Source organism: Schistocerca gregaria, chromosome 3, assembly GCF_023897955.1.
Source record: "Schistocerca gregaria isolate iqSchGreg1 chromosome 3, iqSchGreg1.2, whole genome shotgun sequence".
NCBI classification, from domain to species: domain Eukaryota; kingdom Metazoa; phylum Arthropoda; class Insecta; order Orthoptera; family Acrididae; genus Schistocerca; species Schistocerca gregaria.
In genome coordinates, this window is record NC_064922.1 from 684096188 (window position 1) to 684115693 (window position 19506).

Below are 19506 nucleotides of genomic sequence, written 5' to 3' on the forward strand. Positions count from 1 at the left end.
TGTTGTTGCTCAAATTACATCTCACTTGTGTCTGCTTTGCTTATATCCTTTTCTTATCATGTCATTTCCTTGCAATGCCACTAGACAATGTATCATGGTTGGCAGTGGGCATAATGTTTTATCTCATCAATGTATTTGCATAACTCTAAGGACTATGTATATGATACATTGTCTTATATTTAATGAGAAAATAGACTATACTTCCTAAGTTAATTTAATTTAGAATAATGCTGAAGGAAAACCTGAAGTTTCCTTTGCATCAGCAGCTGATGCTTCTTTATGATGTGATATCTTAGGAAGTGTAATATTTTTGTCTCTCTCTTCAAGTACTTGTGAAGTATTTTTTTCAGAAACTGCAACTTCTGTGATGCATACCTATAAACATTTGATATATCTTCAAATTTGAAATTAATTTTATAAGCTGTGGCCTATTAGTGGCCATAAACTAAAAACATTGTGCATCTTTTTCTGTTGTCATAATAGATACATCATTTTGGATTTTATTCATTTTAGTTTTAAAAGGCTACCAGGCACATAAATTAAAAGGGATTTAGTAAACTTAGTTTAAAGTTATTTTAGCTGTTTACTGCTCTGTAAAATATTGCACCAGGCACATAGGAGCCTCTCTGTGCATGCTGCTCTAAGAGATGAAGTGAAGAGTTGCTGCTTGTAAGAAGCTGAAAATAGCTGTGACTATTGCCAATATCTTAACTGCTACATCACTAGCTTTGTGAACTGTAGTTCCTTGTTCTCTACTACAACAACATATTCTGCCATTCAGATACATCCTTTGCCTTTGGTAGTGAGTTGACACTATGAAGGGGAGCAGAAACTTGTGCTAATAAGTCTGCATCACATGTTTCTTTTGATGTTGCATGTTATATGTCATTTCCAAAGCAAATTCATAGCTGAATTATGTTTCAAGATACTATTTATTAGCACTGTCAGTAAAGATGAAGTTGTGTAAGGAGCAACAGAATAGCAAAATACATATACAGATGGTACTGATGTCATTCGTGCTATAAATTGTAAGGACCAATTCAGAGAATGTAATAACTCACGTAACATTACTTATTTTATTTCTCTAAAAATGAGCATTTTTTTCACAGTCATTGACAATATTGAAACTGAAGACCACATAAAAAAATAGTGAGAAACATAACAAAAATAACTAATGGCTGATCAGAGTTTTCTCAACTCTATATAAGCTTTAGATGATGATGATGTCGTGTGACGAGGGCCTCCCGTCGGGTAGACCGTTCGTTTGGTGCAAGTCTTTCGATTTGACGCCACTTTGGCGACTTGCACATCAATGGGGATGAAATGATGATGATCAGGACAACACAACACCCTGTCCCTGAGCGGAGAAAATCTCCAACCCAGCCGGGAATTGAACCCAGGCCCTTAGGATTGGCAGTCTGTCGCGCTGACCACTCAGTTACTGGGGGCGGACATAAGCTTTAGAGAAAACTTTGTATGTGAAACTGACATGATTTACCAAGAAGAATGATGTACTGTCCAAACCACAATATAAATTTTGATGGAAAAATCATCTCTTACAAAAATATGTGGATGATTCAGCAGGACATGAAATCTGATGGATCAGAAACAATTACCAACATGGATACATTTAGTGTGGTTAATCATGAATACCTCTTTCGCAAGCAAGAACAGTAGCCTATGGTATATGGGGACCCTCTAACAAATGGTTCAATTTAATCCCTAGTAATGAAAAACCATAGGTTTCAATGTGATATACTGACCATAAGCACAATGCAGCAACAGAAATATTATGAAATTAAGGTGGAGTCAAAATGCAATATGTCCTAAGGCTTGGTTGTGAAACTCCTTCTCTTTCTTACATATATCAACAATGATATATAAATGTGAAAGCACTTCGAGCTGCCTATTTGCTAATGACACAAAATTTCTGCTAGTTGGTAACATCTATGATGAAACTCAGAAATCTCAAAAATGCTGTTACAAAGCAAATCAGTATTTGAGAAAATCATAACCAGTTATTAATAAAGAACAGAAAGAGTTTGAGTATGGATTTTCATTCATACTAAAGCCAAAATCCTGATAAACTTGTTACTTCTAGTAACACTGTCCAATAGTTGATACAGGTCTGAATGCTTACTATCCTTACATTCAGTCCTACCCAAATCATGAAATAATATTCTCAAGGAAACCTCCAGCATCACTCCATACATTCAAAACCCGAAAAGAGAGACTGAAACTGTAGTAAGACTGGCGAACAGTGAAAAAACTCTTTTAATGTACTCGGGTCTGCAGCTTGTGGTCTCATGGTAGCGTTCTCACTTCCTGAGCAGGGGATCCTGGTTTTGATTCCTGATGGGGTGAGGGATTTTCACTTGCCTCAAAATGACTGGGTGTTATTGTGTCATCTTCATCATCATCATCATTCAATCCCCATCATGATTGGAGGAAGACAATGCCAATCCACTTCCTTTAGGACCTTGCCTAGTATGGCGGTGCGGGTCTCCTGCATCGTTCACCTATGCTCTGCAAAAATGCGTGGGACTTCATTTCTATTCCGATGTACTTGGCTTTTTCTTGTTGTTTTAATATGTTGAATTCTAACACAATAACAAAAATACCTTTATCTATACTGTGAGAAGGGTGTCTCTGAGATTCTCAGTGTTTGGGAAATTGAGTTGTGAAAAATGCTAGTGTGTGTCACTGCCCAAAAGAGCCATGTCATATATTTTGATAACTTTTTTAGTTCATATTATCTGTTTGTAGAACCGAATGAGATGGGATTGCATGCCACAGGTACAATAAGCAAAGCAGGATTGCTCATTGCCCTTTCAAAACAGATAAAATCTTATCAAAGAAAGATCGAGGAAGTTATGACTCCCATTTCAACACATTGTGATGCAATGGCAAAGTGAAATGACAACATCTGTGTTTCATTGGCAACAAATTTTGATCTATTGGAGCCTCTGGTTTCAGTTTCTAGATGACCAAAGAGACAAAATGAAAAGAACCACATCAGACAGCCATATCTTGTGAGTCAGTACAAAAAATATGTGGGCAGTGTAAACCACCATGGCACTTCTGGAGAAATATACAGTCGCATTTCATGGGAAAAAAAATGCCATTGGCCAATTTTCATTAGAATTGTTGACAGGGCTGTGTTAAATATATAAGTACTCTACAACAGTAATGGTTGAAGTACCAGAGAATGAAAGAGTTATAGTCGGAGGACATCTAAATAGTCATGTTGGCAGAAGGAAAGGTGGGGAAGAGAGGTGGCATGGAGGACTGGGGTATGGCAAGAGAAATGAGGAAGGAAAAAAGACAGTGGAGTCTGCAGTGGCTTTTGATCTAGTGATTATGAATACCTACTTCCAAAGAAAAAGAGAAAAACTAATAACATACAGGAGTGGCAAAAATAAAAGCCAAATTGATTACATATTATGTAGAAGGAAAAATAGTGGGGAGGTGCTAAATACTTAAGTCATATACGGTGAAGGAATACCAACACAACATAAGTTGATTGTAACGGATTGTGAGATGAAAGTATGTAAAAGACAGAGGCACATAAATCAATGGGAAAGGAAAATTAAGTGGTGGAGATTAAAGGACAAAAATTTGAGAGAGGAGATTAGTGAAAAAGTACCGGGAAAGGTAAAATTGGCAGAGAGTGTGCAGGAGTAGTGCAAAATAAATAGTACTGTTACAAGGAAGACCAGGGAGGAAGTGTTTGGGTTAACATCTGGGAGAGGGGTGCCAAAAGATAAGGAAGCATGGTGGTGGAACGAAGAGGTACAGAAGGTTGTGAAGGAGAAGAAAGACACTAAGAGGAAGTGGGATATGTACGGCAGTGCTGAGGATGGGCAAGCATACAAAAGTGCAAAGAAGTAGGAAAAATGAGCTGTGGCTAAAGCTAAAGCTCAATCAGTAAGGGAGGCATACGAACAACTATGGAAAAATCAGGATATGAGACATCTGATATGGATAAGCAAATCAAGAGATAAAGTTTCTAAGGATCTAACAGCAATAAAACAAATGAAAGATGAAACAGGAATAATCCTGCATACCATGGAAAAATAATCCAAAGGTGGTTGAATTATTTTGAGAAATTGCTGAATGAAGAAAATGTAAGAGTGAAAACTGAGGAAGGAGGGGCAAATGAAGGATTAACGATGGATATAAGTAGAGATGAAGTCGAACGGTCAGTTGAAAAGATGAAAAATGGGATAGTAGTTGGCCCAGACCAGATTCCCTTTGAGGAATGGAAGTGTCTTGGTAAAAAGGGAATTGAGCTCCTTTGGGATTTAATGAAGAAAATTTGGTGACAGGAGGAGGTGCCAGACGAGTGGAGAACTAGTGTACTGATCCCAATATTTAAGGGGAAAGGTGATGTGCAGGACTGCAGTAACTATAGAGGTATTAAATGGATGGCACATGCAATCAAAATTTGGGAAATATTTATAGAAGCAAGATTATGCAAGGAGACTGTGATGTGCGAAGAAAAATTTGGGTTCATGCCTGGAAGAGGAACAACTGGTCCAATACGTGCTTTAAGGTGGATAGTGGAGATACACGGGGAGCTACAAGCTGATCTACATGTGGCTTTCATTGATTTGGAGAAAGCATATGACAGAATCTCAAGGGATGAAATATGGAGAAGCATGAGAGAGTAGTGTGTGCCAGAGAAATATGTGAGGTTAGTGAAGGAAATGTACAGAGGAGCAATGACAGGTGAGAAATAGTGTGGGCATGACAAAGGAGTTTCCAGGAAGAGTAGGGTTACATCAAGGGTCTGCGTTTAGTCCCTACCTCTGTGACCTGATTATGGATGTGCTAGTGAAAGATGTGAAGAAGGAAGTGCCATGGAATATGATGTATGCGAATGATGTGGTTCTTTGTGAGCAGAGTATCAACAGACTTGAGGAAAAGATGGGATTGGAGGATGCTACCAGAAGAAAGAGGGATGAAAATTAGCAGGACAAAGTCAGAATACTTAGCACTGAAGAATGTGCAGATGAGGTCTTGCAAGATCCAGGATGATGAGCTGAAATCGGTCTGCAAATTTAAATACCTGGGGTCGTACATACAGAGGGACAGAGGACTGGAAAGTGAGATACAACACTGAATAAATTGTGGTTGGAACAACTGGAGGAAAATGAGTGGAGTATTATGTGACAAGAAGGTGAGTATTGGATTGAAATGGAAAGTGTACAAGTTGGTGGTAAGGCCTGCTATGATACACAGGGCAGAGACATGGCCAATCACAGTAGCCCAGGAAAGGAAGATGGAAGTGTCGGAAATGAGGATGCTGAGGTGGATGTGCAGTGTAACAAGGAAGGACAGGATTAGAAATGAATTTGTTGGACGGGCTGTGAAGGTGGGACCCATGAGGACTAATGTGGTAAGGATACTTACAGAGGAAATGGGAAGAGTAGATTGGAAAGAGAATTGAAGATATAAAGACTGAAGGAGCAAGAAGGAGAGGAAGACTGAAGATGAGGTGGAAGGATAAGATATTCAGGGACCTAAGGGAGAAAGGATGGAAGAAGGAAGAGGCAATGGATAGAGTACTATGGAGGAGAAGGATCCAGAAGAGCAACGCCAACCCTATGTGATGTGGGACAAAGTGACAATAAAGAAGAAGAAGAAGACTCTACAACAGTTCATCACAGGAGCCCAAAATCACCAAGAATAATCAAAGATACAAAGCCACCTCATATCTGAAAATTGGACAGAATGCAAGAAGAAGCATTGGCAGATCAGCACCATTGCAGACCTTCTAGAAATTAAGTTCTGGACACTGCATGGGAGGATGAGAGAGACCACATTATCGGAAAAAGAGAAAAGCAGAGAAAATGGCTATTCCAAAATTGTTTGGGGAAGCCTCTAACATTTTGTACAAAATGTGATATAAGTTTATGTATTTTTTGTTTTCCAAGATTTCGTAATTAACCAGGGTTCTCAACTAAGTAGTTTGTTTGTAATTGCACTGTAGTGCCTTGAGAATTTCAGGGTAAATTCTAGAGGCACTCGCTCTTCCATCATTTTGAACACTCAGTATTTTAAGAATAATTGTGGGAAAGTGGAGATGTGTCTACGGCACCACCAGTGTTTGTGTGTACAGGATGGACGTGTTTCAAAAGAATACTGCAATCGTGGTGGTCGATCAGCACAGACAAGTGTTTGCCGCTAATGCCGTAGGAGCTGTATGTAATTTACAGAGAGCAAGCACATATTATTCTTTGACAGTGTAATGATTGTAATTGTTACGAACAAATGAAATATGATTTGACTAGAGACTTTTAATTTGTGTGTTAGACTTTCTAGAAGCAAGAACTGTCTTTGAATTTCTGCTGGTTATTAAATGCAGCACATTGTAAATATACTTAATTGCGTCTGGCAGTTAAAGATGCAATTGAATTGCAAGAATTTGTTTACTTATGTGAGACTTGTGGAAGTGGAAATATACCAGAACTGAGTTGAAAGTATTATGAGAGTATCTAGTTATTACAAGATCAGAGAGAGAGTGAGAAAGATTTTTTTAATCCCTCTAACCAGCATTATTTCTTCAAAGAAGAAGTTGTGGAGATCGACGCAGCCATGTATCCAGAGAAGAGGATCAGCTGAATGTTTCAAGTAAGTCAATTGTAATAAGAGAAAAGGAAAGTAAACAATCCAGTTTTGCACTGCTTCTCTTGTCACCAAACCGTTAGAGTACCACATAACAAACTATTAATTGCTATGAATATTTGTTTCTCAACACTTAGATAAGTAATAATTAGATTCAACATTTTTACTACTGTAAGTGCAACTCAATGGGCATGTAGGTTCTAATCAGTGACTGTAGTAGATAATCACAGTTATCCTTGTTTATGAAGTCTATGGCTGACATGACTCCATTTAGAGGATAGCTAAAGACTTTCATAAATTATTTCTCATATTCTTTCAGGAGTATTGAATTTATTTTGTAATTTGAGCAATTAGATAAATCTTTCCCACTATGAAATTTAGTGTTTTGATTCTAACTTATCTCCTTAAAAATAAAGTGGAACAAAAATTGTAAAACAGGAAAGAAAGCTGAAGGAAGATTGTTTTCTTTATAGGACACTTTAAATACCCAGGGGCCTATTTATAGGACAGTGATTATTTTTATTTCTGTCAGAGGTGTGGTGTCTCTGCCCCATAGTGCCCTATCTTTGGCACCATCCTTCTTTGACTAGATGTAATTGTGTACTGCTTTCAGCTTTTGATGCTATCTGCTGTCTACATATTGTTGTGGTCTTCAGTCCTGAGACTGGTTTGATGCAGCTCTCCATGCTACTCTATCCTGTGCAAGCTGCTTCATCTCCCAGTACCTACTGCAACCTACATCCTTCTGAATCTGCTTAGTGTATTCATCTCTTGGTCTCCCTCTACGATTTTTACCCTCCATGCTGCCCTCCAATGCTAAATTTGTGATCCCTTGGTGCCTCATAACATTTCCTACTAACCGGTCCCTTGTTTTTGTCAAGTTGTGCCACAAACTCCTCTTCTCCCCAATTCTATTCAATACTTCATCATTAGTTATGTGATTTACCCATCTAATATTCAGCATTCTTCTGTAGCACCACATTTCAAAAGCTTCTATTCTCTTCTTTTCTAAACTATTTATCATCGATGTTTCACTTCCATACATGGCTACACTCCATATGAATACTTTCAGAAACGACTTCCTGACACTTAAATCTATACTCGATGTTAACAAATTCGTCTTCTTCTGAAACACTTTCCTTGCCTTTTCCAATCTCCATTTTATATACTCTCTACTTCAACCATCATCAGTTATTTGGCTCCCCAAATAGCAAAACCCCCTTATTACGTCAAGTGTCTCATTACCTAATCTAATTCCCTCAGCATCACCCGACTTAATTTGACTACATTCCATTATCCTCGTTTTGTTTTTGTTGATGTTCATCTTATATCCTCCTTTCAAGACATTGTCAAATCTGTTCAACTGCTCTTCCAAGTCCTTTGCTGTCTCTGACAGAATTACAATGTCATTGGCGAACCTCAAAGTTTTTATTTCTTCTCCATGAATTTTAATACCTATTCCAAATTTTTCTTTTGTTTCCTTTACTGCTTGCTCAATATACAGATTGAATAACATCAGGGACAGGCTACAGCCCTGTCTCAATCCCATCCCAACCACTGCTTCCCTTTCATGCCCCTCAACTCTTATAACTGCCATCTGGTTTCTGTACAAATTGTAAATAGCCTTTCGCTCCGTGTATTTTACCCCCGCCACCATTAGAATTTGAAAGAGAGTATTCCAGTCAACATTGTCAAAACCTTTCTCTAAGTCTACAAATGCTAGAAACATAGGTTTGCCTTTCCTTAATATTTCTTCTAAGATAATTTGTAAGGTCAGTATTGCCTCACGTGTTCTAATATTTCTACGGAATCCAAACTGATCTTCCCTGAGGTTGGTTTCTACCAGTTTTTCCATTCATCTGTAAATAATTCATGTTAGTATTTTGCAGCTGTGACTTATTAGACTGATAGTTCGGTAATTTTCACATCTGTCAACACCGGCTTTCTTTGGGACTGGAATTATTATATTCTTCTTGAAGTCTGAGGGTATTTCACCTGTCTCATACATCTTGCTCACCAGATGGTAGAGTTTTGTCAGGACTGGCTCTCCCAAGGCCGTCAGTAGTTCCAATGGAATGTTGTCCACTCCCGGGGCGTTGTTTCCACTCAGGTCTTCCAGTGCTCTGTCAAACTCTTCACGCAGTATCGTATCTCCCATTTCATCTTCATCTACATCCTCTTCCATTTCCATAATATTGTCCTCAAGTACATCGCCCTTGTATAGACCCTCTCCACCTTTCTGCTTTCCGTTCTTTGCTTAGAACTGGGTTTCCATCTGAGTTCTTTATTTTCTTACAAGTGGTTCTCTTTTTTCCAAAGGTCTCTTTAATTTTCCTGTAGGCAGTATCTATCTTACCCCTAGTGAGATAAGCCTCTACATCCTTACATTTGTCCTCTAGCCATGTCTGCTTAGCCATTTTGCACTTCCTGTCAATCTCATTTTTGAGACGTTTGTTATCCTTTTGGCCTGCTTCATTTACTGAATTTTTTATTTTCTCCTTTCATCAATTAAATTCAATATTTCTTCTGTTACCCAAGGATTTCTACTAGCCTTTATCTTTTTACCTACTTCATCCTGTGCTGGCTTCACTATTTCATCCCTCAGAGCTATCCATTCTTCTTCTACTGTATTTGTTTCCCCTATTCCTGTCAATTGTTCCCTTATGCTCTCCCTGAAGCACAGTACAACCTCTGGTTTAGTCAGTTTATCCAGGTCCCATCTCCTTAAATTCCCACCTTTTTGCAGTTTCTTCAGTTTTAATCTACAGTTCATAACCAATAGATTGTGGTCAGAGTCCACATCTGCCCAAGGAAATGTCTTACAATTTAAAACCTGATTCCTAAATCTCTGTCTTACCATTATATAGTCTATATGATACCTTCTAGTATCTCTAGGATTCTTCCATGTATACAATCTTCTTTCATGACTCTTGAACCAAGTGTTAGCTATGATTAAGTTATGCTCTGTGCAAAACTCTACCAGGCAGCTTCCTCTTTCATTTCTTAGCCCCAATCCATATTCACCTACAATGTTTCCTTCTCTCCCTTTTCCTACTCTCAAATTCCAGTCACCCATGACTATTAAATTTTCATCTCCCTTCACTACCTGAATAATTTCTTTTATCTCATCATACATTTCATCAATTTCTTCATCATCTGCAGAGCTAGTTGGCATGTAAACTTGTACAACTGTTGTAGGCATGGGCTTCGTGTCTATCTTGGCCACAATAATGCATTCACTATGCTGTTTCTAATAGCTTACCCGCACTCCTATTTTTTTATTCATTATTAAAGCTATTCCTGCATTACCCCTTTCTACATATAGTTTCCCTTGTCAAAGGGATCATCTCTCAACCATCAGCACCCCATTATCACCTGGAACCCTATTCATCAGTGCTGATGCTCCCTACCTATATATGAATATCTACCATGACCATGACCTTTCAACTGTCAACACTAAATCTATCAGCATCCTGCCAGTACTAAACCCACTAACTAATACTTTATACACCTAACTAACTTCATCCCCACACACAAATTCTTCTCCTTTCAGGGGAAGATACAAAACACAAATCCATGGCACTGTCAAGGACATCTGCATGATCAATTTGTTTGTGGGCCATCTGGACTCCCAAACCCCTTGTCTAGGTCAGGTCCATAGATGATATTTTCAGGATCTGGGTCCACAGCTTTAATATCTTCACTTCACATGGACCTCCTTAGCCAAGCTTTGCACCTTCCTGAACATTGTCCCCCAGCTAACTGATGACTCAATCTAAAGCTTCATCCATACCAAGATCATTTACCATTAACAGTCCTTCTATAAGGATAGCTGCCATCCCTTTTACACCAAAAGGTCTTTCCCATATATTGTGACCACCCGTGGGTGTGTATCTACAATTGTGAGCAATTCCTTACTCATTTTAGTGAAGGTCTTACTAAAACCTTCACAGATGGGCATTATTCCTTAAGCCTAGTCCACTGAGTGATTTTTCATGTTGTATATGCTCCCAAAAACCAGGTGGGAAGGCACACCCTCCTTTCATCCAGTTTCACCCTGCACTGGAACAACTGAGCCATATTCCTTGCCAGGCTTTGACTGCTTAACATCATGTCCAGAAATGATGAACATCCTACTGACCATTATTGCCACTTCTCCCAAAGTGGCATACTGCCACCTATTGAATCTACATAAGATCCTGGTCCATCCTTATGCCACTCATACTCACATTCCGATGCCACATATGTGATACTACTGTGGAAGATAAAATGCAGGACCTGTCCAATACATCCATACAGCACACCCTACCCCAGTTCCATCATAGGACAACATATTGAATGCAAGGCCACACACTAATGCAGTCATGCAATATACTACCTCCCTTGCAGTTCTTTATGGCGTTTTAAATGAAATGATTGCCATTCAACTGTCCACCTGAATGAATGACAGCTGCCAATCTGTCACCAAGGGCAGTGTTTGTTGTCCACCCAGTGGCACGACACATGAACAAACACTGCTTCATAGTGTGTGTCATCTGTACCTTTCCCTCCAACACCAGTTTCTCTGTATTATGTAGATTAGAATTGTCCTTACAACACAATCTTTGGTCCTGTAATCCTTCTGGCAATTGCTAGTCCCTGTCTCACACCCACCTCTGATCTACTCCATGAACCTAACTTCACTCATCATGCACTGTCATCCTCTTTCACAGTCTTCTTTCACATTAGTTTTACCTCCTCCTCGCAGACCACCTCTCCACATCACCATGTTCTCTGCACAATGTCCCCTCCCTGTCTCTGGAAAGAGCTCACTGGTGTTGTATTCCTGTCTGTGCACATATGCTGGCACAATGCAGTCAGCCAGTATATATATATATATATGGAAAAATGAAAGGATGTGGGTTTTAAGGGAGAGGGTAAGGAGTCATTCCAATCCCGGGAGAGTCTTTGCCTTTAAATATGTCTGCTTGTGTCTGTGTATGTGCGGATGGATATGTGTGTGTGTGTGTGTGCGAGTGTACACCTGTCTTTTTTTTCCCCTAAGGGAAGTCTTTCCGCTCCCGGGATTGGAATGACTCCTTACCCTCTCCCTTAAAACCCACATCCTTTCATTTTTCCCTCTCCTTCCCTCTTTCCTGACGAAGCAACTGCCAGTTGCGAAAGCTCGTAATTCTGTGTGTGTGTTTGTGTGTTTTGTTCATGTGCCTGTCTGCCGGCGCTTTCCCGCTTGGTAAGTCTTGGAATCTCTGTTTTTAATATATTTTTCCCATGTGGAAGTTTCTTTCTGTTTTATAATATATATATATATATATATAAAAAACAAAGATTCCAAGACTTACCAAGCGGGAAAGCACCGGCAGACAGGCACAATGAACAAAACACACAAACACACACACACAGAATTACTAGCTTTCGCAAGTGATGGTTGCTTCTTCAGGAAGGAGAGGGAAAGACGAAAGGATGTGGGTTTTAAGGGAGAGGGTAAGGAGTCATTCCAATCCCGGGAGCGGAAAGACTTCCCTTATGGGGAAAAAAAGGACATGTGTACACTCGCACACACACACACACACACACACACACACACACACACACACACACACATATCCATCAGTACATGTGGAAGTTTCTTTCTATTTTATATATGATGATGTAAATAAAATAGAAAGAAACTTCCACATGGGAAAAATATATTAAAAACAAAGATTCCAAGACTTACCAAGCGGAAGAGCGCCGGTAGATAGGCACAATAAATAAAACACACAAACACACACACAGAATTTCTCGCTTTCGCAACCGGCGGTTGCTTCTTCAGGAAAGAGGGAAGGAGAGGGAAAGACGAAAGGATAAGGGTTTTAAGGGAGAGGGTAAAGAGTCATTCCAATCCCAGGGGCACAAAGACTTCCCTTAGGGGGAAAAAAGGACAGGGGACAGGTGTACACTCGAGCACACACACATATCCATCCACACATACACAGACAGAAGCAGACATTTGTACAGGCAAAGAGTTCGGGCAGAGATGTCAGTCGAGGTGGAAGTACAGAGGCAAAGAGGTTGTTGAAAGACAGGTGAGGTATGAGCGGTGGCAACTTGAAATTAACGGAGGTTGAGGCCTGGCGGATATCGAGAAGAGAGGATATACTGAAGGGCAAGTTCACATCTCCGGAGTTCGGATAGGTTAGTGTTGGTGGGAAGTATCCAGATAACCCGGACGGTGTAACACTGTGCCAAGATGTGCTGGCCGTGCACCAAGGCATGTTTAGCCACAGGTTGATCCTCATTACCAACAAATACTGTCTGCCTGTGTCCATTCATGCAAATGGACAGTTTGTTGCTGGTCATTCCCACATAGAAAGCGTTACAGTGTAGGCAGGTCAGTTGGTAAATCACGTGGGTGCTTTCACACGTGGCTCTGCCTTTGATCGTGTACACCTTCCGGGTTACAGGACTGGAGTAGGTGGTGGTGGGAGGGTGCATAGGACAGGTTTTACACCGGGGGCGGTCCAAGGGTAGGAGCCAGAGGGTAGGGAAGGTGGTTTGAGAATTTCATAGGGATGAACCAAGAGGTTACGAAGGTTAGGTGAATGGCGGAAAGACACTCTTGGTGGAGTGGGGAGGATTTCATGAAGGATGGATCTCATTTTGGGGCAGGATTTTAGGAAGTCGTATCCCTGCTGGAGAGCCACATTCAGAGTCTGATCCAGTCCCGGGAAGTATCCTGTCACAAGTGGGGCACTTTTGGGGTTCTTCTGTGAGAGGTTCTGGGTTTGAGGGGATGAGGAAGTGGCTCTGGTTATTTGCTTCTGTACCAGGTCAGGAGGGTAGTTGCGGGATGCGAAAGCTGTTTTCAGGTTGTTGGTGTAATGGTCCAGGGATTCAGAACTGGAGCAGATTCGTTTGCCACAAAGGCCAAGGCTGTAGGGAAGGGACCATTTGATATGGAATGGGTGGCAGCTGTCATTATGGAGGTACTGTTGCTTGTTGGTGGGTTTGATGTGGACGGATGTGTGAAGCTGGCCATTGGACAGATGGAGGTCAATGTCAAGGAAAGTGGCATGGGATTTGGAGTAGGACCAGGTGAATCTGATGGAACCAAAGGAGTTGAGGTTGGAGAGGAAATTCAGGAGTTGTTCTTCACTGTGAGTCCAGATCATGAAGATGTCATCAATGAATCTATACCAAACTTTGGGTTGGCAGGCTTGCGTAACTAAGAAGGCTTCCTCTAAACGACCCATAAATAGGTTGGCATATGAGGGGGCGATCCTGGTACCCATGGCTGTTCCCTTTAATTGTTGGTATGTCTGACCTTCAAAAGTGAAGAAGCTGTGGGTCAGGATGAAGCTGGCTGAGGTGACGAGGAAAGAGGTTTTAGGTAGGGTGGCAAGTGATTGGCGTGAAAGGAAGTGGTCCATTGCAGCGAGGCCCTGGACGTGTGGGATATTTGTGTATAGGGAAGTGGCATCAATGGTTACAAGGATGGTTTCCCAGGGTAACAGTCTGGGTAAGGATTCCAGGCGTTCAAGAAAGTGGTTGGTGTCTTTGATGAAGGATGGGACACTGCATGTAATGGGTTGAAGGTGTTGATCTACGTAGGCAGAGATACGTTCTGTGGGGGCTTGGTAACCAGCTACAATGGGGCGGCCGGGATATTTGGGTTTGTGAATTTTACTAACTAGGTAGAAGGAAGGAGTGCGAGGTGTCGGTGGGGTCAGGAGTTTGATGGAGTCAGGTGAAAGGTTTTGTAGGGGGCCTAAGGTTCTGAGGTTTCCTTGAAGCTCCACCTGGACATCAGGAATGGGATTACCTTGGCAAACTTGGTATGTAGAGTGGTCCGATAGCTGTCGCACTCCCTCAGCCACATACTCCTGACGACAAAGTACCACGGTCGTGGAAACCTTGTCAGCCGGAAGAATAATGATGGATCGGTCAGCTTTCAGATCACGGATAGCCTGGGCTTCGGCTGTGGTGATGTTGGGAGTAGGATTAAGGTTTTTCAAGAAAGATTGAGAGGCAAGGCTGGAAGTGAGAAATTCCTGGAAGGTTTGGAGAGGGTGATTTTGAGGAAGAGAAGGTGGGTCCCGCTGTGATGGAGGACGGAACTGTTCCAGGCAGGGTTCAATTTGGATAGTGTCTTGGGGAGTGGGATCATTAGGAGAGGGATCAGGATTATTTTTCTTCGTGGCAAAGTGATGTTTCCAGCAGAGACTACGAGCGTAGGACAGTAAATCTTTGACAAGGGCAGTTTGGTTGAACCTGGGAGTGGGGCTGAAGGTGAGGCCTTTGGATAGGACAGAGGTTTCGGATTGAGAGAGAGGTTTGGAGGAAAGGTTAACTACTGAATTGGGGTGTTGTGGTTCCAGATTGTGTTGACTAGAATTTTGAGGTGTTGGGGGGAGTGGAGCTGGAAGTGGTAGATTGAGTAGATGGGAGAGACTGGGTCTGTGTGCAATGAGAGGAGGTTGAGGTTTGTTGGAAAGGTTGTGGAGGGTGAGTGAGTTGCCTTTCTGGAGGTGGGAAACCAGGAGATTGGATAGTTTTTTGAGGTGGAAGGTGGCATGCTGTTCTAATTTGCAGTTGGTCTGTAGGAGGATGCTATGAACAGCTGGTGTGGATGTGGGAGAGGAAAGATTGAGGACTTTGATTTGGGATAGGAGTTGACGGGTGTGTTCATTGGCCGAGTTGATGTATAGGTGAAGGATTAGGCGGGTGAGGGCAATGGATTGTGTAGTCTGGAACTGGTATAAGGACTGATGGAAAGAAGGATTGCAGCCAGAGATGGGAACTTTAAGTGTGAGGCCTTTGGGGGTAATGCCAAATGTCAGACAAGCCTGAGTAAATAAAATATGGGAGCGTAATCTGGCTAGGGTGAAGGCATGTTTGTCGAGGGAATGTAAATAAAATTTAATTGGGTCATTGTAGGGATGTTGTGAGGTTGACATGGTATTAGAAGGTGGAAAGGGTAATGTGAGGTTAAAGTAAAAATAAATAGAAATATATATAGGGAGAGATAAAGGTGTGAAAAAAGTCGAAAAGGTGTTGGTTTGAGATGAGCTTGTGCTGAACTTAGGTTGGTGAACAACAATGGGTGCAAAGGTTAGGTAGTTGTGTTGTCTCCAAAACACGTTAAAGGGTGGGGAAATTCAGGAAAATTTCGAAAAAAAAATTATATAATATTGTTGTCATCAGCGAAGAGAATTTTTTCACCATGAGTAACACTACTGGGAAAGTCATTAATGTATATCAGGAGTAGCATTGGTCCTAATATGCTACCTTGCAGAACCCCTATGTTAATGTATTTTGGTTCTGATGAGTGTTTTAGTAAATGTTTGGATTTATTTGAAGCATGTATTATCTCTACTCTTTGTACCCTACCTGGTAGGTATGATCAAAACCAGTCATTAACTACACCTCTTATTCCTAATTTATTTAATAGAATCTTATGGTTGAGTGTATAAAATGCCTTAGAAAGATCCAAAAATATTCCTGTCACCCACTCATCTTTATCCAAGAGCATCAAGTTCAACTTTTGTGAATTCTACTATGGCTGACTCCGTATTTTTGCCACTTCAGACGACTTGTGTGAAGAATTCAAACTTGTCTATGACAAACTAGAAAATATAATAACTTTACCTAATGTTGTTTCCTGGAAAAGTGATAACTGTTTTGTTGCGGGGGGGCTTTCACACAACAATTTAATGACAAGTATTGGTCCATAATTAATCAAGTGATGTAAATGTCAGATCCATGGGATCTGGGCAGAGTCACAGCTGTCTCCCAGGGACGTTAATGTTCTGTGTTAACGGCCAGAGTGACGACCATCGGATTCCTAGTTGTTTTTGGTGTTTATTCAAATTTAGTTTTCCTGCACCAAATTCCCTTCAATTCTTCAACTAGTCTGTAATCTATTCCTCCATTCTTACACTATCCTATAATGTTAGTAATTAGGAAACCAGATCTGACTACAAGATTGAGACCTCTTTAATAGAATCATGGATAAACAGTGATCTCTAAACATGGAATGAAATGAATAGAATATAGTACGAGTATAAAGATACTATCATGGTACTATTCAAGCAGAGAGATATCTAGATGACATAAATTGAACAGAATATTTTGTGTCTGTATAAAATATAGTGTAAAGTGATTAGCTAAACAACTGTTTGATTGTAGTGTATAATTGTCTATTTTTAAAGAATATTTTATAACTTTTGTGAGATGTAATGTAAATTGGAGGGTTTGTATCACTCTTGGAAGGGGTTGGTAGTGTAAGTACAAGCATGACTAACACTAATCACACTCACCATCTTTCAGACAACTCTCGCAGACAGGTGTAACTGATTCTTCACCATCTGCCGTTCCATAGGTGTTGCTAAGATTTTTCTTTGGGGAGTTCAAAGGTGAAGGTGAGAATATCCATTCTGTAGGAGACATTTAACATCATACCTCCTCCGGCCTCTCTATCAAGTACTGGTGAAGTAGGGATCCTGGGGAAGGGGGATGGGAAGGGTTTTCCTGTCTTTGGGGCTATTTTCTTTCATTTCTTTAATCTTAGCAACCAGTTCTACTATTTCCTTTCTAACTTCTCATATGAATACCAGTCTATTTTTCCCTTTTTCCATATGTGTATACTTATATCACTGAAGTCCTTATTTTCCAAGGTTTCCAATAACCTTCAACTTATTTCATATAAGTAGGCCAAGAAATTATTCAGGTAGTGGAGGGAGACAAAAATTTAATAGTCATGGGTGACTGGAATTCGAGAGTAGGAAAAGGGAGGGAAGGAAACATAGTAGGTAAATATTGATTGGGGGTAAGATATGAAAGAGGAAGCCATATGGTATAATTTTGCACAGAGCAAAACTTAATCATAGCTAACACTTGGCTCTAGAATCATAAAAGAAGGTTGTATACATGGAAGAATCCTGGAGATACTAGAAGGTATCAGATAGATTATATAATGGTAAGACATAGATTTAGGAACCAGGTTTTAAATTGTAAGACGTTTCCTTGGGCAGATGTGGACTCCGACCACAATCTATTGGTTATGAACTGTAGACTAAAACTGAAGAAAGTGAAAAATGGTGGGAATTTAAGGAGATGGGAGCTGGATAAACTAACCAAACCAGAGGTTGTACAGAGCTTCAGGGAGAGCATAAGGGAACAATTGACAGGAATGGGGGAAAGAAATACAGTAGAAGAAGAATGGATAGCTCTGAGGGATGAAATAGTGAAGCCAGCAGAGGATGAAGTAGGTAAAAAGACAAAGGCTAGTAGAAATCCTTGGGTAACAGAAGAAGTATTGAATTTAATTGATGAAAGGAGAAAATATAAAAATGCAGTAAATGAAGCAGGCCAAAAGGATTACAAACGTCTCAAAAATGAGATCGACAAGAAGTGCAAAATGGCTAAGCAGACATGGTTAGAGGACAAATGTAAGGATGTAGAGGCTTATATTGCTAGGGGTATGATAGATACTGCCTACAGGAAAATTAAAGAGACCTTTGGAAAAAAGAGAACCACTTGTATGAATAACAAGAGCTCAGATGGAAACGCAGTTCCAAGCAAAGAAGGAAAAAGCAGAATGGTGGAGAGGGTCTATACAAGGGCTATGTACATCATCATCATGATCATCATCATCATCATCATCATCATGATTTAAGACTGATTATGCCTTTCAGCGTTGAGTCTGGAGCATAGCCCCCTTACAAAATTCCTCCATGATCCCCTATTCAGTGCTAACATTGGTGCCTCTTCTGATGTTAAACCTATTACTTCATAATCATTCTCAACCGAATCCAGGTACCTTCTCCTTGGTCTGCCCCGACTCCCCTACCCTCTACTGCTGAACCCATGAGTCTCTTGGGTAACCTTGCTTCGCCCATGCGTGTAACATGACCCCACCATCTAAGCTTGTTCATCCTGACTGCTACATCTATAGAGTTCATTCCCAGTTTTTCTTTGATTTCCTCATTGTGGACACCCTCCTGCCATTGTTCCCATCTGCTAGTACCTGCAATCATTCTAGCTACTTTCATATCCATAACCTTAACCTTGTTGATAAGGTAACCTGAATCCACCCATCTTTCGCTCCCATACAACAAAGTTGGTCGAAAGATTGAACGGTGCACAGATAACTTAGTCTTGGTACTGACTTCCTTCTTGCAGAAGAGAGTAAATCATAGCTGAGCACTCACTGCATTAGCTTTGCTACACCTAGCTTCCAGTTCTTTAACTATGTTGCCATCCTGTGAGAATATGCATCCTAAGTACTTGAAACTGTCCACCTGCTCTAACTTTGTTCCTCCTATTTGGCACTCATTCGTTTATATTTCTTTCCCACTGACATTACTTTCGTTTTGGAGATGCTAATCTTCATACCATAGTCCTTACATTTCTGCTCTAGTGCTGAAGTATTACTTTGCAAACTTTCAATCGAATCTGCCATCACAACTAAGTCATCCGCATATGCAAGACTGCTTATTTTGTGTTGACCTACATGACCTGCTGATAACAAACAGATCCAAACTTTTTGACTCTGTAAGTGCAGAACAGGGAATCGCTGATCATAAGGCCGTTGCAGCATCCCTGAATATGGAAGTAGAAAGGAATATAAAAAAGGGAGGAAGGTTTATCTGTTTATCAAGAGTAATAGGAGTCAGATTTCAGACTACCTAACAGATCAAAATGAAAATGTCTGTTCTGACACTGATAATGTTGAGTGTTTATGGAAAAAGTTCAAGAGAATTGTAAAAAGGGTTTTAGACAGGTACGTGCTGAGTAAAACTGTGAGGGACAGGAAAAACCCACTGTGGTTCAACAACAAAGTTAGGAAACTACTGCAAAAGCAAAGAGAGCTTCACTGCATGTTTAAACACAGCC

General features: G+C 40.5%; 1 long non-coding RNA gene across 1 annotated transcript in view; it reads right to left on the reverse strand.

The window, feature by feature from the left end:
* Positions 1–258: 258 nt before the first annotated feature.
* Positions 259–19506, reverse strand: part of LOC126354593 (uncharacterized) — a 46952-nt gene continuing 27704 nt past the window's right edge. The window contains exon 3 of the long non-coding RNA XR_007565358.1: positions 259–375. This is a non-coding gene — a long non-coding RNA (uncharacterized LOC126354593). The remainder of the gene's footprint in view (positions 376–19506) is intronic.